Source organism: Callospermophilus lateralis, unplaced genomic scaffold, assembly GCF_048772815.1.
Source record: "Callospermophilus lateralis isolate mCalLat2 unplaced genomic scaffold, mCalLat2.hap1 Scaffold_65, whole genome shotgun sequence".
NCBI lineage: Eukaryota > Metazoa > Chordata > Mammalia > Rodentia > Sciuridae > Callospermophilus > Callospermophilus lateralis.
The window spans coordinates 1,456,729-1,478,931 of record NW_027514826.1 but is presented as its reverse complement, the minus strand read 5'-3'; the positions used below and the strand labels follow the sequence as shown (position 1 = coordinate 1,478,931).

At 49.0% G+C, this 22,203-nt stretch overlaps 1 pseudogene; it reads right to left on the bottom strand.

Moving 5' to 3' along the window:
• Positions 1 to 17,640: 17,640 nt before the first annotated feature.
• The window catches only part of LOC143389802 (lysine-specific demethylase 5B-like), a 72,350-nt pseudogene continuing 67,787 nt past the window's right edge, over positions 17,641 to 22,203 (bottom strand).

Here is a 22,203-nt window from a genome sequence, read left to right as displayed (position 1 = left end):
AGGCTCTACCCCACATTAAGCTTCACCTGACCCACTGCCACCACAAAGCTTGCCTCTCCCAACAACCCAGGACAGGTTTTGCCCATCAGCAGAGTGGGCGGTGGGGGATCTGGAATCATGAATATGGCAGAGAAGACGGCCCTGCCCTACATGTTGGAGAAATATGCATGACACTGATTTGGGTGCCATGGCCAGGATGCAGGACCTGGGATCACATATCCTTCCCCTTACAGGCCAGAGTAGCTCTATCCACGCCTCACAGGTTGAGATCACTCATAAAGACCCTCTGGGAAAGACATTCACAGTCACTCAAGCTCACAGTAAAGCAGAGCCCTGGAGTTCAGCCACCTCGTTTTACACATGAAAAAGTGAAGCCCAGAGACAGGAAGTGTCTCTGACAAGGCCTCACCTTGTAAAAAGCAGAACCAATATCCTACAACACCGGTTTTCCCTTGACCCTGTCTCTACCTCCAATAGTGGAGTCAGGATTCAGCTTTGTGGCCTTCCTGTCTAGAGGAGGGAGGTGCTCAGCTCTGTCCATGGTCCTGAAACTTTTCCAAGCCCGGCTGCGCAGAGGTGCTGAGGATTGAACCACTGAGACACACCCCCAGCCCTTCTTGTTTTTATTTTGAGACAGGGTCTGTCTCACTAAGTTGCTCAGGCTGGGATGGCCAGTTGAGTGGCTGGGATTAGGTGTACCACCATAGCGGGTACGGACTGCATTTCTAAGCACAGTTGGGGCTTCCAGCTTTGCAAAGGCACTATGCAAGAGACCTGAAGGCTGAGAATAATTCTAAGGGGATTAATAGGCAGATACCAAGATCACAAAGAAAAGTAGTCTAGAGTCCCAACCTCTCACTATCATCTTGAACTTGGCAGGACAACCTGGCCCTAAGACACTGAGAATCAGACCCTTTCCCAGAAGCCAAATGTGATTAAACAACATGATGGATACTAGTTAGCCAAAAGGAACACTTTCTAAAAAGGGGCTGTAGCTTAGTGGTAGAGCGCCCGCCGTGCACATGTGAGGCACTGGGTTCGATCCTCAGCACCACATAAAAATAAATAAAGATATATATATATATATATATATATATATATATATATAAAACTACTAGAAGGAAGGAAAGGCCAAGAGAAATTTGGAGAACATGTACCTAACAGGATATGGGGTGATTTAGGAAGGTCCTACCCCGAGGCGGGAGATTTGGTATCAGGACATTTCAAGGTCACACTTCCAAAATCCAGAATCATGATTGTGACCCTTCCTGGATTGTGGTCCCAGGAGTCAAGTTGGGAAGATCACTAAAAATATTAATGCACTGGTCATTCAGCCTCTGTGTTGGTAGTAAAGTAACCTGAGATGAGGTTTATGCATTTTCTGGCTGAGACACCCTTAGAAACATCTGAAATGACATCAGAGTTGTATTAGAAAAAGAGCTAAAGCCAGGAGGTGCACACCTGTAATCTCAGCAACTTGGAAGGCTGAGACAGGAGGATCACAGTTCAAGACCAGCCTCAGCAACTTAGGGAGATTTGTACCAAAAATAAATGAACTGGGGATATAGGTCAGTGGTGGCGCAGCCCAGGGCTCAATTCTCAATGCTGCAGAAAGAAAGAGAGACAGAGAGGGGAGGCGGGGAAGCGGAGTCTATCCTGACACCAGGCTGGAGTCCTCCTGAGTGAATCTGGAAACTGTATTCTTCACCAATCCAGGCTCTTCATGCTCCCTTCAATATTGAGGCTCAAGGATCGTGGCTTGCTGGCTGGGTAGATGCTTAGCGTGTGTAAATAGACTACACACAAAGGATGGGACATGCGGCACCCTGAATTTAAACTGGCAGCGCTGCCAACTCAGCTGGGGCTGGAGAGTCACCTGCAGGTCCTTGTGGCAGGTTTGACTCTCCTAACTCAAGTTTCCTGACTCACACACTCACCCACACAATGTCCCTGAGCCCACAGATAACACCATGACACTGCTAAAAAAGGGCTTCCACTCTGCTGAGCCCTGTTACGTCCAGCATTACTCTCCTCCTGCCTCCTCCCTTCCCCCAGCTCCTCTCTCCCCTGACACTAATGCATTCACTGAACACACGTTCATGGACTGACAACTGATCTGTTCTTCCTATCTTGTCTAGACCCACACTCACACAAACCCTGGTATGGGAGAAATCTTGTCAATTTTTCCTTCCCCGATGTCTTTCCCATCTGAGGCTTCTCTTCCTGTTGAAGGATGTCTGTCTCACCACCCGCTTGGTCTTCTGTGACAATGTCTATGTTTAATGTCTGGAAATTCCTCTTTCCATCTACCTGATATTCTTCATGGTAGAGCTAATCTCATTGCCTTTCTAACAATATGAATCATGTTTTTCAGATGCACAGTATGTTCCTCAGTAGAAGCAGAGGACTTTTCAGAATCTGGGTGCAGACATGTGCATAAAGGTAACACAGCCAGGCTTGGTGGTGGTGCATGCAGTAATCCCAGCAGCTAGGGAGGCTGAGGCAGGAGGATCACTAGTTCGAGGTCAATCTCAGCAAATTAGTGAAACCAAACTCAGCAAGACCCTGACTCTAAATAAAACAAAAATGGGCTGGGGATGTGGCTCAGTGGTGAAGTGCCCCAGGTTCAATCCCTGGTACCAAAAAAAAAAAAAAGTAATAATGACACACGGAGGACCTGTGTCCCTGGACAACAATTTTTTTTTAAAGTCCAAGGACACAAAGGACCTTGATAAGACATGGGATCCATCCCCCTTTATCTAGAGACATAACTGCCCTGGTGCCGCCTGAGCAGAAGGCTTTATTGGCTACCCAATGCCACACCCTCGAGGAGTGCATTCTCAGACCTCGTTTCTGGGTCAGAAACATGAAATGCCTCCCAGCCCCCAGGTTGCCAGAAACTAATACACTTTTCAGAAGCCATGTTTCTATTACAGGAGGACACAAGGGCAAAGGTGTAATTGGCCTCCATTTGATTGAGGGTGACAACTGCACAGTTAGCCACATGTGTCATCAAGAGATGTGAATCGGGATAGTTTATGCTCAAAAACTCATTTCCAAGAGGACCTGACATCTTCCTCTCCCAGACACCCGGACAGCACTGACATCAGTGGCAGCGCCAGGAAAGATTCATGGACTTGTCTGGGGAGAGACCTTGTAAGGTCACCCATTGCCCCTGCCTCCACGCAACCATCTCCCTCTGAAAAGCTCTTTCTCTGCTTTTTATGAAATAGCTATGACACTCTCCTTCAACCTCTTTGGTCGCCTGCCAGATGTCTTAGTATTATAGGCAAGAAAGTACTGCCTAATATCTAACCTAAACCCTGCTTGCTGTAGTTTTCAACCACTGCCCTGGGGTCCCGCCATTAGTACAAATCTCCCTGATTCCAGCCACTGTAGGATGCACCTGTCATACCCACACCCCTCCATTTGTGCTGCCAAAGGACCATGATCTCCTGACTCTGGCTTGTTCTCCTCCCTATCTGTCGTTCTCTGGAGTGAGTGGCTGAAGATCCCATTCCTGAGTTCCTTTCTAGGAAAGAACTATGGTTTGTCCCTTGGAAACTGATGCTTTTCTGGGATTCTGGGAAAGGACATCAGAAAATTTTGAGTAAGATTTCATTTGAACTAACTAAAGGCAGAGCCAGAAATTCCAGTTCTCTTTACAAGTCGGAGTGATGCTCCTGCCCATGCCTTCCAGGTGTACACACTCGGGCACTGCCAGAGAGCGGCCTGACACCCCTCAAGAAGGCCCAGGAGTGCCCATGAGCTGAGGTGGCCACAAACCCATTCCCCACTATAAACCCTGGAAGCATTAGGCATTTCTCTCTGCATGCCAATGACCACAGCTGCAATTACATGAACAATTTTGTGATTCTCTTACTTAATGTCTTGCTTCCCTTGGACAATAAGGGCCAGGAGGACAGGGACCTTCTGTCCCATCTTCCTCACCATTGTAGTGGCACACAGAGGGGTTCCCTGATTTTTGGTAGCCTGGAAGAGTGATCCCAGGGAAGGGTGGCCCTGAGGCATGTGATGACCTGGAGGCATCCATAAGTGAAGGGCTGTGGGGCAGAGGTCCCCGTTCCTCTTCCTGGTTTTAACACTGGCAAGAGTTTCCCTTTTCTACAGAATTTCAGGCACAATAAAAAAAAAAAGAAAAAAAAATCTTCTCACTATATGGTGAAGCATGGATCAAGCTAGCATCTGGAGTTAGTGAAAGGACCCAAGGAATCTACACACTTTCCTACCTACCTTTCTTCCCTCCCCCTTGCCTTCTCCTCTGCCACCTCTGTCACTCAAGCAGTGACTGGAGTCCCGGGCTTTGGTCCCAGATACACTGTCTCATTCACCTTCCTCCTGACCCAAGTCCCTCTCCAGAAAATGCTTCTCCAAACCTCGGTCTAGAGTCTGCAAGCAGGCCACACAACTGCCCAGCACCAAGCAGGACCCAGAGCACTGCTGAGCCAAGCTGGGGCAGTGGCGTGTGGACTGGGGAAGGAGGCCCTGTGTCACCTGAGGAGTCTCCTCCAGAGACAACACAGAGATGAGGCCTCAGGTTGAATTTCATTCTCGATTTCCAAGGAATGAGAGAGGGAGGGCCCCTGCCCACGGGCACCCTGCCAAAACTGGGCCTAGGTGGTCTGGTGAGCTGGTGGGACGTTGTTCATCCTTCCCCCTCGGAACCAAATTTCCCAAGGTGCCATCAACCCCAGATAAGGAGATGCTTTCAGAAAGTGGGGTACCGATGGGACCCTTCCAGGAGCTGCTTTGGGAACCTGTCTCTGTTGTTTTGGAGGGGGAGGTGGCCAGAACCCTGTGCCCCAGAACGGACATGACAGGTGGGTCCTGGGGGCACCCACTTGCCCCCCAAGTCCTCATCCACACTGTGAGAAACAGAAAGTCTCGTGGTCCATTTTCAGAATACAGTATAACGCCTGAACTGGATCCGATTGGAGCCCTTCCCTTTTGCCCGCCCCAACTCTAAAATAAGCCAATCCCGTAGAAGGTAACCCTGAACTCGTCCAATCAGAGTGAAGGGCAGAGCTACGTTAGGATAAAGATAAAAGCAGGCGGGCTGCTCACCCGGGTCACTTGGTAGCCAGGTTCTAGGAGCAAGTCCTCTGCCAGGTGCAAAGATGTGCCTAGCTCACCCACTTGCCACCACGTGTTTGATTTCTTGTGGCACCTCGTTCTATCTAACACACACACACACAAGGTATTTATGTGTGGTGATGGATGTGTTGATTAATTTTACTATGGTGAATATTACACAGTATGTACATATACCAAACCATCACATTGTATACCTTGAATAGATAGACTTTTTATTTGTCAATTATACCTCAATAGAGCTTGGGAAAAAATGATTTAAAACAATTGTAATCCTGCCTAATGAGCTGCCCCAGCCCGCCTCTGAGCATTTGCAAATTCAGTGTTGATTTTCCCCTACCTGACAGCTGTCAGCTCAGGGTCCTTCTACAGTGCTGCTCGATGTTGTGGAGAGGAAAGGAAAACACAGCTGGGGGTTCTAGGAGGGTGAAGGCTCAGAGACCCCACTCCTGCCATGGTTGGATGACCTCCGTGGGCAATGTCTGCCCCTCCAAAGCAATGTCCAAGGAAAGTTCAAGTGACCCTTCTCTCCCACCCGGCCCCCCATCTTTTACTATGTCTTGGTCTTTCCCATTCCTGGTCTAAAATGGGCAGTGAAAGCAGCCCTGCAGAGGCACTCAAAAGCTGGGCAGCCAGGGATGCTCATGCAGAGGAAGGAGCCACGTGTCAGGACAATCAATTATGTCAGCCTGTTCTGCTCAGGAGCTGAGGGAGGTGAGCTCCCTGTTAGGCCAGATGTGCATGAGCAGATGTGCATGACCCCGCATGAAGGTGGCTCTTCTGCTGTCCTCCAGAGCCTCCCCGCCCTCCACTTGTTCTTCCAGGATAAACTGACCACATTTTCTCAATGCCAGAGCCACAAAAGCCACAGAAGAGACACGAAAACTGCCTGGTCTTCTTGTGGGAAAAGCAATTACCTCCAAGCCTCAGAGATCAGGGTCTTGAATCTTCATTATAACAGGTAGGTGTCCAGGTAGACACAGTCCATAATCTGCATCTGGCTCTGAGTTGTTCTCTAAACTATGTACATTGACCCCCCCAGACTCACTGGGTAGGAGAACTGGAAGAGTGGATGGGAAGTGGAAACGGTTAGTCAATTAGCAGCAGGAGGAATGTGGCTAGATGCCTTACCATTAGAGGTTACTAGTGTTAAGAACCAATTTTATTTACTTCCTGAAATTTTTATTTCCCAGACCCTAGAGGACCTGCACAGCAAGGAGCTTTAGGTCTCCTTTAAATTAGGCAATGGAAGCTCCCGGTTCATGCAATTTTACCCTGGAGAAGAGCAGAGATCCAGATCTCCTCAGCATCCACAGAGCTGTGTGGCCAGAATCATGCTCAAACTGGACTGACATGACCAGCTCTTGTGACACCAGCCTTCAGGGGTGACATTTGCCCACAGCCCTCAAACAATGGACCAGCTGACCCTCTTCTTTGCAGTGTGCCCTGGGGAATGTGGCATGGGAAGACAAATAAACTTGAATCTGGGTGTTAATTCTGCCACCCATTCCCAGGGTGACCTTGGAATTTATTCTACCTGAGACGGTTTCTCTCTATAAATGGGGTAAAACATGCTCTAAAACTGGATTCTAGTAATGATTTTCCATGCTGTAAATTTACTAGACACTATTGAAATGTGCACCTTAAACAGATGATAATGTGATCTTCAAATTCACCTCAGCAGAGCTCAGCCTTGTTATAAAGATAAAACTGGATGACACGCAGGGGGCATCAGGATGCATGCCTGACCATTTGCAGGGCCCCACCACAGAGTACCTAGGCGCTGTGGGCGGAGGCGCTCCAGTTACAAGGGACTGTCTCAGTTGTTGGTTGTGACTTGATCACTGCTGAGTTGATGGCTCACTGTGTTTTTTTGAGAAGTCACTTTCCCTTTATTGGTCTTGTATTTAAAACAAAGAACTGGGGCAGTTGAGGGGGCCAGTCCCTGGGTATCCTCTCTCCCAACTCCAAGAAAAGCAGTCCAGGAAGAGCCCCTGCCCCAGAGGCCCTCATGAAGCCAGTAGGCTAGGTATCCCCCGGGGCTTCCTTGACCCTGGATGTGCATCTCTAGGGGCCAGCTGGTCTCATGCAGGATGCCCATCAAGGCTACTAGGTAACCCTGGACATTTAAGACACAGAATGTCCCAGGTTCTGTCCCACAGTACCAAATCCTGGGAAGTCAGGAGCTCTGAGGAGCAAGCAGTCTTTGTCTGGCATTTACTGGGTGCCCAGCTACCAGCTTGCCTTCACCTAGGATGGTGTTCTCAAATATGGTCCCAAGACCCATTGATGGAGAACCCTCCAAGAGCCTGTGGTTATGTGGGTTATAGCTACCAATAATTACCATATAATAAATTTCTAACTTTATTTTTTAATTGTAGATGAACAATACCTTTATTTTATTTATTTATTCATTATTAATTTTTATGTGGTGCTAAGGATTAAATCCAGTGCCTCAAGTGTGCTAGGCAAGTGCTTTACCACTGAGCCACAACATCAGCCCCTAATGTTAGAAATTAAAACTGAGAAATTTCTAAATTATTATATTAAAAAAGCAATAAACTCTTTATATAGTATCATAATATAGTTCAATAAAAAGTAACTGTAGGGCTGGGCTGGGGCTCAGCAGTAGAGCACTTGCTTGGCATGTGTGAGACACGGGTTCAATTCTCAGCACCACAAATAAGTAAATAAAATAAAGATCCATCAACAACAAATTAAAATATTTTTTTTAAGTAACGATAAGCTAGGTACAGTGGTGCATGTCTGTACTCCCAGCAACTTGGGAGGCTGAGACAGGAGGATAGTAAGATTGGCACCAACCTCAGCAACTTAGTGTGATCCTGTCTCAAGATAAAAAAAATAATAATAAAGGCTGGAGATATAGCACAGTGGTAAAGCATTCCTGGGTTCCATTTCAAGTACCACAAAAATAAATTAATTAAAATTTTAAAAATAATTTAAAAATAAACACAAATAAAAAGGACTGGGGATATAAATGGGTGGTAGAACACTTGCTTATCATGCAGAAGGCCCTAGATTCCATCCCCAGTGTCTCTCTCTCTCTCTCTCTCTCTCTCTCTCTCACACACACACACACACACACACACACACACACACACAGTGGAAGTTCTATCTAGTAAGAAGGCCTCATTTTACATCTCCACAAATGTCTCCAATGGCTGGTTTACTAGAAGGCAGCTAAATTCTCATGCCAGCTTCTGTGTTCAATCTGTTGCAATAAGTTACTTTGATTGAAGGAGAAAAGAAAATCCAAACTTATACAGAAGTGTAGCTGTGAAAGGGGAGGAGGATTTGCTAAAGCCTTTGCAGATCACTGTGGATATTCTTCTTTGATGGGACACCAAAACTCAATACATGGTAGTTTCTTAAAGGTTTAGCGGCAGTGTGGAATCTGAAACCTTAAGTTTGGAATGGATCTTTTAACTCTGAGCATGATTTTATAACACCATAATTTATCATTTTGAAGATACTGGTTTGCTCAGTTGTGCAGATCTTTCAGATATTGAAAAACTTCAAAATATTGACAAATCACATCCATTAATATTCTAGCTAATCTAATCAGAAGTCTTTTTTTTTATGGCAATAGATGTGAGTTTCCCAAAATTCTAATTCTTTTGCTTGAAAGCTTGAATTTTATCATTGGAAACAAATACTATCAGTTGATTTTCTTGAAGTCACAGTCTGTATTCATTCATTTTTGTAAAAATGCCTGCTCAACACCCAATTCTAAATAATTGTAATTTGCCCGTCATTCTTTCAAGTAAAAATGATGTCCCCCACTAAATGTGATTAGTTTAGCTTGTAACTCAAACAAATGCATAGATATTGGTGGTGAGTTTTTGTTTTGTTTTGTTGTTTAAGATACTAAGGATTGAACCCAGGATCTCGTGCTTGCTAGGCAACTGTCTACCACTGAGCTATATCCCTAATCCTTAATCTTTAGTTTATGAGAGAATTATTTCAGTATGCAGAAGCGTACTTCTCATTTCACCACAATGACTATTTATAAGATGTGTGCTCCAAGCTGGGTGTGGTGGCGCACACCTATAATCCCAGAGGCTCAGGATCCTGAGGCAGGAGGGTTGAGAGTTCAAACCCAGTCTCAGCAACTTAGTGAGGCCCTAGGCCACTTAGTGAGACCCTGTCTGTAAATAAAACACAAAAAAGGGCTGGGGATGTGACGTGGGTTCAATCCCCAGTTCCAAAAACAAAACAAGATGTGTGCTCCAGGAGCTGGAGATATAGTTCAGCCTAGTATACGAGATCCTAGATTGGATCCCCAGCACTGCAACACACACACACACACACACACACACAAAGAGAGAGAGAGAGAGAGAGAGAGAGAGAGAGAGAGAGTGTACTACAGAGTCAGGATTTAATAAAACCCTACCATCTGCTGCTTGATCAAAGACATTCTCAGGTGAAACTGCCATTTCCTCATTTACTGACTTATTTGCGGTGTGTGGTGGGGAAGAAGACAATGACCAGTACAGTTGACGCCACAACCTTGACTTCTGCAGAGGTGCCAGCAGTTTTGCCCACAGTTGCCTCAGTACCCATCACCATCACGTGTGAAAATGTCAATAACTTAGGGTTATTACGAAAACTTCTTTGACCTTGGGGCTCCCTCTGAAAAATTCTTGGGGGCTTCCAGGTATCTATGGATCCCATCTGGAGAACTACTGTTGTAGGACATCACATGTAGTCTTCCAGAGCCACGTGTCCTATGTGTTACTAGCTCCATTCTCAGAAGACCTTGAGGTATAGAAAGTTTAAGTGACTTGCCTGGGGACACATGGCCAGGAGGTGGGAGTATTGGTTTAAACCTAGGCCACCTGACTCTCTGACCTACACCTTCTTTGGAGGTGTCTTTTATAACATGCAACTGGGGGCATGGAGCCAGGGGTGTCAACGCCTCCTCTCCCCCTTCTCATTCCTCTCTTCCTGGGGTCTTTGGGGCTCACTGGACACCTCCCAGCCTTGCAGCAGTGAGAACCTGGGCTCCCCGTACTGCCTGCATCCTGGGTTCCCCGTTGCCCCTCCACCAGCAGAGCCTGGATGGTAGTGGGGGCCAGGCCTTCCCGCAGCCTCAGACCCCTGGAACTGGGCTGCCAATGGCTGGCTTAGACCTGGCTTCTTCCCTGCCTCCCACAGCAGCGGAGCACAGTTCCCAGCATCAAAGAGCTAATCTGATTTCTCGGCTGTGTCTCCCCCTTTGCCTCCTGCAATGCCAGGATTGATTTGGAACCAGGGCAGCCTTATTAAAGTGATGCTTTTTCCTCCTCCTAGGAGACTCACACTGGGAAAGAGAGGCCTCCCGCCTCACCAATTAACTCCGTGCTTCCTGCTAACGCGGATCCTAGCCACAGGCCGCCCTTGACTTTCCTGGGGTTTAACCTCTAACTTTTCTTGGCTCCTAATGGGGAGGCTGGATTTCAGTCCCAGGTCTGCTTCCCCGCAGGACCCCTAGCACTGAACCAACAGATTCTCGTTTTCTCCCTCCACTCCTGAGCTGTGGAGTGGGTGATCCCATTCCTCCTGGCATCTGGTCCCAGACCCTACCCTGGGACGTGTGATTTGGGTTCATCTGAGTTGGCACAATGAGTGATCCACGGTTGACAATCAAAACAGGGAACCAGACAGCCCCAGGAAGGACAGAGATAAGGGACTATGTGTTTGTTAAATATTCTCTTTCTAGATACACACAAGACGCAGAGGCACACAGAGACCTCCACCACAGTCAAGGACCCTCCATGACCCCCCTGCAGGCTGTCTCTCAGGCTCTCCTCCTCTCTAAGAAGCTAAGGAGCAGCAAGAGAAGGTGAGGTCACACATCCTTTCCATTAAGACATAAAAGCTCTTTCCCCAGACACTTTCCAAAACAGGAAGCAGCAGCCCAACGCATCTGGACCATTAGTTCAGAGCAGAATCAGCGGTGAGGAAAAGATACTTCTCTCAAATCCTCCACCTCTTAGGGAGCAGGGGTTGTCCAGAGGGTCCTTGGAGCCCAGAGCACTGGCTGACCTTGGGGAAGCCACATCTGCTCTGAAAAGGGACAAACACGCACCGTCCACTAACTCCAAATGTCCCCTCTTGACTTGATCCTGCACCAACACATCTGGTCTCATTTGGCTTCAGAAGAAATTGAAGCCAGGAGTAGGAGTGAGGAGGGAGAGAAAAGAACAAGAGGAAAAGGGAAGGTCAGGTGTGAGGAAGGCACCGTCCCCTCTCTCACAGTTGGTTAGGACTCACTGTCTGCTTCTCCTCTGCCCCATGGCTTCCACCACCACTCCCTCCGCACCTGCAAGCAACCTGAGCTGAAGAAGCACATAGAATTTGAAGTTTCCCAACACATGCACACACACACACACACACACACACACACACACACACCCCGCACGCACACACAAAATGATAAATGTCTGAGATGCCGATTTCCCTGAGCTGATCATTACATATTGTGTGTGTGTGTGTGTGTGTGTGTGTGTGTGTATATATATATATATATATATATATATATATATATATATATATATAAATGTCACACTATATCCCATAAATATGTGTGATTACTGTGTGTGAACTAAAATTAAAAGTAATTTTTTAAAAAGGCCCAGGGTGAGCCTGGGTGATTTTGTCTCAGTCACATCTTACAAATGCGACCGGCTGCTTGCGTCTCCAGATCATTCCTCAGCTTGGGCATGTAAAGGGTTAAGCTCTTCCCAGCCCCACCCCATGCTCAGCCTGCAAGCCCCTCACAGCATCCCTTCATTCATTTCTATCTTCCCAGCTTTCTAGTGCCACGCTAATAGTCACAACCACTTACACTAGATATTAAGATGCATGGAATAGTAATGGGTAAGTTCTGCCTCTAATTGCAATATTCCCTAATTGCTAAATTCCAGAGCTACCACATCAGCCCCATTATGAAAGCCCTGCCAGTGTTCACAGCCTGACAACTTCCTGTCACACTCAGAGGCACCTGGTCCCCACAAATGCCTCCAGGGAGCCTTCCTGATTCCTCCCAGGATCCCAGATTGTGCAATCAGGAAGCCTGGGCTGGGGGAGCAGTGGGAACCCTGCCGCCCCACATGGGCCATCATGAGTGCTCCCTCTGGGTCCTCGGGGATCCAGGACAGGGGAAAGAGTTCCATGCCCTGCCCTTGAGGAGCTCCGGGTTGGCAGAGGAGCCGTGGTTAATTTGAGCTCCCTTTGCAGCCGTGGGTACTTAGTTGAGTTGAATGGAAAGTGGAGGGAAGAGGAGGATGGTGGGAAATCGAGAAAGCACAGGGCACTGTGGCTCAGACTGTGCATGGACTCCAGCTACCCATGCATCTGAGGGTTGGTGTTGAGGCTGCGCATCCCATGGGGATCTGACTTCTCGAGCCTGGGCTCTGAAAGAGAAGCAGGCTCCAAGGAGTTCCCATTTCCCCTGCCTTTGCAGCTAATCCTAAGACCCAGCACACACACACACTCACACACATACACACACACTCACACACACACACACACACACGTGCACACACACTGTGCCAGGCTCCACAGGCTGCCACATGTCTGGCATCTCAGACATTTATCATTTAATCACCAAACTGGGAACTTGCAGAGGCTCAGGTGCCCAGGGGATCAGTGTCCCATTACACCCAAGGTGGCTGGCAGATTCAGATTCAGCTGCAGCGGGCATCCCATCAGTCACCCCAGCAGCCTACCATGGCTCCTCCCTATCCCCTTCAGAGCAGGTGCTCCAGAAGAAGATGCCTGAGCCTTTATGGAGAATCCCAAGGAAACCCTGTGGCAGGGAAGGAGAGCCAATTCAATTTCTCCAAGTCTCACTGCCTAATTTTTTTCAAAAAATCTGCTGCCTGATTTCAAACATCTAGTCTCCAGTTTACACTCAAAGTAACAGTAACTTCATCCCCAAGGGCCCCCAAGAATTCCCCAACCCCATTCTCTGGCTCCATGCTGTAGGCAGAACTGGTGAGGATGGGGAGGGACTTGACCACAGCAGGCCAACTCCACTCTGACCAGTCATCTCCGTCCTGCAAGGACCCGTGGCCTGGAGATTTGGGATATGTCACACCATGTCTCTGGGACCTTGCCTCTCTGTTGTAAAATGGGGACAGTGATGGCTGCTCTGAGATCTGATGGTGGTACTGGAAACCCTTTCTGAACTGCTGTCTCGTGGGCAGGCAGCATGCTGCGGGTGACAAGGGGCATGTGTTCAGCCAAAGCTGAAATCCTGGGGCCCCAGATAAAGTGGCCAAAGAAGGACCTCTTGACTTGACGGCAGCAGGCAACTCCTCTCCCTCTCTTTCTCTCTCTGTCTCTCTGTCTCTCTCTCTCTTTTCCCGAACCCTCAGATGTGGGGGCAGGCTAGAGCATCCGACGCTCTGAGGTGCAATGCTTATTTCAGCGGCCCCCATTCCTCCTGCCTTCCTACAGTGCAGGATCTGGAAGGGACCTCCAGAACTTGCACTCCTCGTCCCTTCACTGGGGGACTCCGTCCTCATCTGGAAGTTCATCTGAGGTGGTTCCACGGCAGCTCTTGCTTGCCACACATTTCAGAGTCCTCCGTGGAGTTGGATCTCAGAGCCAGTCTGTAGGGGGTGGTGCCACCAGTTGGGTGCCCCCTGCAGGCTGGACTCCACTCACTCATCAGGTCCCTCTGGGTTTGCATCCAAATTTACTCTGGCTCCCTCTTGGAACTGTCTGTTCCAGGGATGAAGATGAAGGATTGCCAGGACAGAGCCTTCCCAGAAATCAAGCTTTGGCAAGAAACGGCTTGTTAGCCATAAAGAAGCCCCTGGAAATCGCAAGGATGAAATATTGCAGTGACCACCAAGGCAGTTAGAGCAGCATCTTCTTTGAGTTTTTAAGATGAACAGAGGTGAAATATGGTCCCTTCAGCTGAAGATCCCAGGACAGAGTCCTGTCTGTGGGCAAGGAAAGGGCTGTGAGGAGCACCATGACAGAAAAGCTTATATGACTCTCACCCTGAGCAATGCACTTTACAAGATTCAATTCATTTACTCCTCACCCACAGAAACCTAAGTCAGAGGCAGGAATGTTAGTTCCATTCTACAGATGGGAATACTGAGATTTAGAAGTTGATTAACTTGCCCAAAGTCAGAGCAAGTGGCAGAACCAGGAGGAACCCAGGCAATCTGGTGATAGTCACTCTACTGCCTCTTAGAAAAGAAAAAAAAAAGCCAGGCACGATGGCCCCCTCCTGTAATCCCAGCAACTTGGAAGGCTGAGACAGGAGGATTGAAAGTTTAAGGCCAACCTCAGAAACATGGTGAAGCCATGAGTCATTTAGGGAGACCCTGTCTCAAAAGAAAAAAATAAAAAGGGCTGAGACTGTAGCTCTGAGACAAAGTACCCTGAGTTCAATCCCCAGTATCAAAAAAAAAAAAAAAAAAAAAGAATAAAGAATGACTGACATTTCTCCGATGAAACTGAAGCTGTCATTTATCACAGGCTTTCTGACCCAGACTGAATCCCAGCTTCCTGGCCTGGCTTCTGACCCAGTGGAGGATGAATAATCAACTTGTTGCCTGTGTAGAGATGATTCATGCACAGAATTTAGAAATGCATCTGTCCAGTGATCCAGGGACTATTTTAAAGGTGGAATTATAGTTATTTATACAATATTACCCTGTAAGGTAAATAGTATTACTTATTCTCATAGAGAAAACTCTCTAAACCTGGTCAGGCCACCCCATGAAATGCTCTCGGAGTATCCTGTATTATTGCCATGATACTTATCAGGGCTGTGACGATGGATTCTTGGTGTAATTATTCATCTAATTGTTTGGAATTCACTAGATCATCAGCGCCACGGGCAGGAACCAGGTCTGTTTTGTTGCCATCTGAATCTGTTGCCTAGCATAGCTCTGGACACAGCAGACTGTCAAACAGCAAGAACTGAGTGAGTGTGGAAAGTGACATCAGGGTGGCAAAGGATACAAAATCCCAGATTGACAGGAATTTTTTGTCTATTGTGCTCACGGCTGCATCCAGTGACTAGAACATCGGCACAGAGTAGGTAGAGTAGGTACTCACTAGTAAAAATACTTGTGTGAATGAATGAATAAGGCCACACCATTGTAATTCAGGACCCAGGGATCTGAACCCAAGCCCAGCTGGCTCCGGGCCTCTCTACTTTGCTGCTTCCTGTTTTAACCACCATCTATGTAAAAACCCTCTCTGTTGCTCCCTCTGGCTGGTCCTTCCAGTTCCTAAAGAATAATCTCAGCAAACTGGACCATCTAAGATGTTTAGCTCAAGATAAGCAAATCCAGCTTTAGTAGAACCTGCCCACATCAGGAAAGTCCACACAGCAAATCCCAAAGCTGAGCAAAGCAGCATTTGTACTCAGCCGCAGCCTTCCATCATCCACCAGGTGCCTCAGTGCAAGCAAGGGATTGACATGTCATTCCTCCAGCACACTAGGCCCAACCACCACCACCACGCCTGCCCATACCCCTTCCACCACTCAGCAGAGAAAGAGGAGATCCAGGGGTGACAGGACAAAGAACAAGCAGAGGCCATTCAAGGTCAGGCACACCTAGGCTGGGGAGGACTGGGGTGGCTGGCAGGGAAGAGACTTCTCCAGCCACCTCCGAAGCCCACCCCGCCCCTCTCCACAGTATCAGGGGTGGCCTGGCTGCATCTGCCTGGAAGATGCCTGTGGAGGAAAGAGCTGGAATTAGCTCCATCTGCAGTGTAGGTCCAGCAACCCAGACCCAGCTCTGGAAAGGCCTCTCTGGCTACGCAGAGACTATGGAAAGGTCCAGGGATGTGACCAACCCCAGTCACAGGTGAAGCCAGTCAGCCTCCTCTATGGGGAAATGGGCAAAGTGTGCACCCCCCCAAACCCTTGGTTTGAATGAAGACATTAAGCCCCAGAACTAAAAGAAAAAGAAATGTGCTTGCACAATCCACCCCCCTCAAAACAATAACAACAACAACAACAAAAAAAAGATCCCAGGTTGAGTGGAAAGATCTCACGAGTAAAGCTGACTCACAACACAATGGTCTGGTCTCTGCCTCTCCAGGGACGCAAGGCCAGTCTATGGGAGGCTGTAATTGGAACACCTACCTCTGCCTCCCCCTTCGCCACTTTCCCAAATCTCTTTGCTCCTCTGTGGGCCAGGTACAGAGGAGAGATGGTGAGGAGGAAACCCAAGAAGTCTCCAGTAAAAGCCAGACCCTGAGGGAAGTCCTAGATGTGTCCTAAGATGTGTCCTAGATGAGGAAGTCCTAAGAATGTGTCTGGGAGCCGAGCAGGTCAGAGGCTGGCCATACTGAGGGAGGAAGCCCAGGAGTGGGGGTGCAGCCCTCATGGGTTATTCCCCAGGGGCAGGAGGAAAAGAAGGTCTGGGGCTGGACTCCCAGGGCCAGGCCTCAGTGTGCCTGGCATGGACCCCTGACGCTGACTCACCCCCTGAGGCCCTGACACAAGCTGCAGCTTGCAGTGCCTGCCAGGCCACTGCCACTGCTCGCTGGCCAGGACGCCAGGCACATCCCACTGCATCAGAGCCTCCCTGCCCCCTCCACCTGCCCCTTCCACTCAGCCCTAGGGGCACAGGGCATGGCTATTTTTTTCAACACCTCTGATGATCACAGGGATGTTTCCAGCAGCCCAAAAGCTGAACTTGGACTAAGTAGGGGGAGATGGCTGGAAGGACTAAGGGCCATCCTGTTCCTCCTTGTCACCCCTTGTAATGAAATGCCCAGGTTGCCAAGAGCTGGAGCGACTGGATTGAGGACGATTTATTACACAGGGAGAGGACCCCTCTGGGCAGAGGAAGGAGGAGAGGAGGTTAGCTCATCTACCCCCAGGCTTTCTGGGTCAGGCCCCAGACCACCTTCTTGCCCCGACCCCGGATGCTAAGGATTTCCTCATCTCCTGCCCACCCCATTCCCACCTAGGCCTCCTGCACCCAGCCAGCCTCTGCCCTCTCCACACTGCAGTGGTCCCTCTGGGCTAGTGCCTTCTCTGTCCTTGCACTGGTTTCTTCCGCTGCGGGGAGTGTAGAGGGGAGGGCTCTCATTCCTCTACTCCAACAAGAAACCCCATGCCCACTTGGGCCGCGTGGGCCAGGGGCGCCAAGAGGCACCTGTGGAGTGTGGAAATGAAGGGAGGATGCCTGGGACTAGTGGAGGGGAAAGGATACAGCTCCTCTTTGATTCACATAACCCCGTGCCAAGGGAAAGGTAGATGGAAGAGTCCAGAAAGAAGAGTGAGGCTGTCTGCACCTGGGGACAAGGGCTGGAGCAGGAATGGGACGTCCTAGGTGATGCTGAGTCATGAGATTTGAAGGGAGGCAAGGGGCTCCTCCATCCCTGCTCCTCCCTGTCCCTGCTCCTCTGGACCCTCACTTCCAGACAGTCCCTGTATCTGGCTCTGCAACAGCTCCCTGATCCAGGGGCTCCGGTTCGCAGGGCTCGCGGACCCTCCCTTCTCCTCCCACGACGGAACCCGGGGTCCCCACTTGGTCAGAGACCGTTCAGGCGGGCGGGGGAGCGCAAGATGCGCATAGGGGGGCTCCGGGAAGCAGCCAAGAGGAGCGAGGGCGCAGGGGTCGTTGGCCCCCTCTCCTCCACAGCTCCTCTCTGGGAGGCGGGAGAGGAAATCTGCTCCCTCTTGGCCCCAAGCCCGCAGAGGAGCCGTCCCCTCGCCCCTCATCCGGCTCCCCTAAACGAACCTTCTTCCCCCGGACGTTCCAAACTCCCCTAGAGGCTGCGCGGGCGCCTGGACCCCTTGGCCACAAACTTCCAGAGCGCCACCCTGGCCCCTCTAATTTGTAGCGGGGATGGAGAAACTTCGGAGGGGGAGGTCGGTGCCCCCACGGATGGGGTACGGACTTACTGGAGACAGACCCCCAGGAGGAAGGAGGGATTCGGGGTCCCCGCTGCGAGGGCACGTCGGGTTGTAAGGATGCGGCGCTGGCGACAGTGTAGCAGCGGCGTCCGTTCCCCCGGGGCGCGGAGTCCCCGCTCCGCCCCGGCCCCAACTGGGCTCCGAAGTACCTTTGCCGCAAGATTTGCTGAGCTTAGCAGTCTGCGCCGAGGCGGCGGCGGGAGGGGGCCTGATCGATGGGGGAGCCCGGCGAGCGCTGCAGTGAGGAGAGGAGACCAGGCGGGCGGCGAGGGAGGGTGGGGACTGCGGAGGGAGGAGGCCCGCAGGAGGCGGAGGGAAGGACCTGCCTGCAGGGACCTGGTCGGGTCTGCGCAGCCCCCTCCGCGCTCCGCGCCCACGCCTCCTGCTCAAGGTCAAGGCGGCTGCTCCCAGGGCAGGGAGAGCAGGACAAGGAAAGGGGCCGCCTCCTCCCCACCCGCGACGGGTTGTCTCGCTTGAGACAGCGTTTTCTCCCCAATCTGCAGAACCCTCTGCAGCTCAAGGCTAAGTTATTAGGCTCAGAAACCCCCCGTAGCCATTTGGGGCCCCTGAATCCCTTTCTTTTCTCCCCGCCCCAGTAAGTCTACCTACAGTGGTCACCGGGATGGTGGGGGCCTTTCAGCCTAAAGGATGAGTGAGGAAGAGGAGGATCTCTGGGAGAAGATAAAGGTGCCTGGAGCCTGTGACAATAGGGTGGTGTCCAGGAAGAGGGGAGGAGGTAGGGAGGAAACCCCTAAATGATGGATTTTCCCTACGTGTTAGTTTGCTGAATATGTGAGACATCCCTTTCTTAAGACATCCCTTTCTTAAGATGGGTATTATGCTTAGTTTATAGATGGGGAAACAGTTCAGGTACAGTACTGGACCAAGGAGCCACACACAGCAAGTGGTGGCACTGAGGGAGAGTCTGGGGAAAAAGAGTATTGCAAGCACAGGGTGGAGCCCTAACCTACTCAGGATCCCTGGGGGCATGAGGAGGAAGGCACACAACTCACACAATATAGCACAACTCCAATACCCACTTTAACTCTTCCAGAGTCAGTTTTTATTAGTAGTGGTATTAGTATTAGTATTTATTGATTTATTTTACCACTGAGCTGCATCCCTAGCCCTTTTCGTTTTTGAAACAGGAACTGGCTAAATTGCAGAAGCTGTCCTGGAACTTGTGATCCTCCTGCCTCAGCCTTCCAACTTGCTGCAATTACAGGTGTGCTCCACATGTGCAGAGTCAAATTTTAATCAAGGAAGATGTGACTGTCATTATGTTGTTGTTCCCATGCAAAAGAGGATGTCCAACCCCTCTCTGAGCCAGGCATATTCACGGACTTGTTTCTTGGACACAGGGACAAGCTCTTCTCCCCTTGCTCTTTCATACTCCTAATACTGACAGTGTGTAACTACAGGACTGCAGTTCCCATGCTGACGGGGCTAACACACTTCAATTCTATGGCAGTTGGCCCAGCTGCGCGCATGCAATGAAAGCCTGTGTCAATCTGGTGCCCCAACTTCTCCTAAGCTTGCCTGGGAACCTAAGGTCAGGGGAAGCCAGCCTGCCTTCCCAGACTATTAGGAAGTCAATGCTGCAATCAATTTGGTTAAATGAAAAATGTGGTGTCCCTGGCTACAGCCTTAATGTTCTTTTAATTCATCAGGACCAGTAGTGTCTGAGTTATAAACCTAATCACGAGCTCAGAATCCCTCTCGCTTATTCCCCCAGGAGCTGGAAGAGCAAAGAATGGAAAAGACATCCACTCTCTCCATACCCAACCTATTATTATTTTCAACCACTCATCATTTTTAAAAGATGAGCCCTTGTAGTCTTAGTCCATCATCACTGATTTGCATGACCACTAGGGCAAACACTCTGCCTGTATGCAAGATCATTCTGAACCCATGAAGGTAGGGGTCTGCCCATATAACATAGAGCTATATGGGGAGAAATCTACCTCCCTTGATTACATTGTTTTGCCACTTTCTACTAAACACTGCTTCCTCATAGCTTCATTCTCTAATTTTTCTCATGTAGGAAAGAAGAGAGAGCAAGGAACCAATTGCAGCATCTCCCTCCAAACGACTCTCTGGGGATGCAGAGTCTCTGTGCCCCTCCCCCACTTGCCACTAATCGGCACATAAAGCCCAGCATTTTTGTCCCTGGTTGCTCCCAGGTCTGCTAGCACTTACACTGAACACCTAGATTGCTTCCCCCTCTATCCTGGGAAGGTCTTTGTTCTCACACAGCTTTTCAAAGCCCTGCCCGTTGTCTGTCCTTAGAGTAAACAGAAGAGATCAGGCAGGAGCACCCTCCTTCCTGTCCACCTGCAGACCTGGCCAGCTCATTCCTGCCTCCTCTCCACACACTCAAACACAAACATGGGGCTAGGGATTGCCGTTCCCATCCCCTAGCCCACAAGCATCCATCTTATCTCTGCTTGTTGTTTCCAACAATTAAGCCAATAAAGGCTGGACCCGCCTCTGAACACACCTGCCCCACTGCAGGCACTTAGTATATGGGTCTATAAAACTGACATGCGGTTCCTGTCACTGAGGTCTTCTTCACTAGTGTTTTCTGCTCGGATTTTGTACACGTAGCAAGTTTGAATATATCTTGGTTTTATTTATATATATTTATAAAGTCCACTTAATTTTTAGACATCCTATAAAAATGCTTTCAATATAGAAGACACTAATTCAAGCCAGGCACAGTGGTGCACATCTGTAATCCCAGCAGCTCAGGAGGCTGAGGCAAGAGGATCATGAGTTCAAAGCCAGCCTCAGCAAAAGCAAGGTGCTAAGCAACTCAGTGAGACCCTGTCTCTAAATAAAATACAAAATAGGGCTGGGGAGGTGGTTCAGTGGGTGACTTCCCAAGTTCAATCCCTACTACAAAAAAAAAAGAAAAGAAAAAGAAAGAAAAGAAAAGAAGAAAAAAGAAAGAAAGAAAAGAAAAAAAAAGAAAAAATAGAAGACACTAACTCATCAGACAGAGGAGGATGAAACATGGGTAAAATAAAGTTAAATATTGTACAATCCATGTGATATAAGATATCTTATTTTTAGTTGTAACTAAAAATAAAAATCCTGGTTTCCTAACAAGTGGTGAAGGCCAGCTTTTCCAGGAAGGCTATTAAATGAATTGTAATTATTTATGATCTGTGCAGTGAACAAAACAATAAAACAAATAACACGGAGCACAAATAAAACTCTTAAATACAACAGAATGGGGAGGGCTATTTATTTATAATTTAACACTCCTAGAAGGAAAGTGTCTGGAAGTTTTCAGGACCATATGACATACAGAAGAAAGTTGAAAAACTAACCACAGAATTTTATTAGATCCCAGGGACGAGAGGACATCATGAGGACTTCATGTTTTCACATTCTTGTCCGAAAGTAAAAATGATTCTCACATTCAAAGGGAATAATCTAAAACACCAGAGCAGACTTCCTCCCTCCTCAGTGGAGTCCCTGTCACACAGATTTATGTCCCAGACAAGTTATACTGAGCCTAAGTTTCTGCCCTTGTAATACAGAATAGGGTTCTGGACTATTCTACCTAATGTGAAAACTGCCACTTTCCCCAGCCACTCCCCCTTACACTCTTATGGTGACTCTAAAGATGTGGAAGAGATGCTGTGCGCAGGGAGGTGCGTACCTTCTGGGACGTGAGGAACAAATGGCTCAGAACTCAGATCTACAAGGGCAGGATGTCTTTCCTTTCCAGAGGGCAACCATGGGCTTCGAAGCTACCCATCAGAAGGAGATGGAAAGCAAGTCAGTTGAAACACTTTCTGGAGAATTAATCCTGGCCCTTTAATACCCCAGCGTCCATTAAAACCTTTCATACATTGGGGTTGTAGCACAGAACTGCCCTTGGATGAGCCCCAGCTGTGGGAGGTGAGTACCAGAAGCCACAGCAGAGGACACCAGGGAAGAGCTCTAGACACAGTCCTCTTTTGGGTTGCCCAGGTGCATCTTCCACCCTTCTCTGCACCTCTGGAGCCAGTTCTCTTAAGCTTCAGATCATCCATGTCCCCATGGGCTACCCAGTCAGCATTTTTTCCACTCACCTCCTAGGACAAGGTCTATTAGGACCCCTGCTAGGGGCTGGCAGTGTGGAGGGGACACTTACACACCTCCAAGAGTTCACAGCCTCCTGGAAG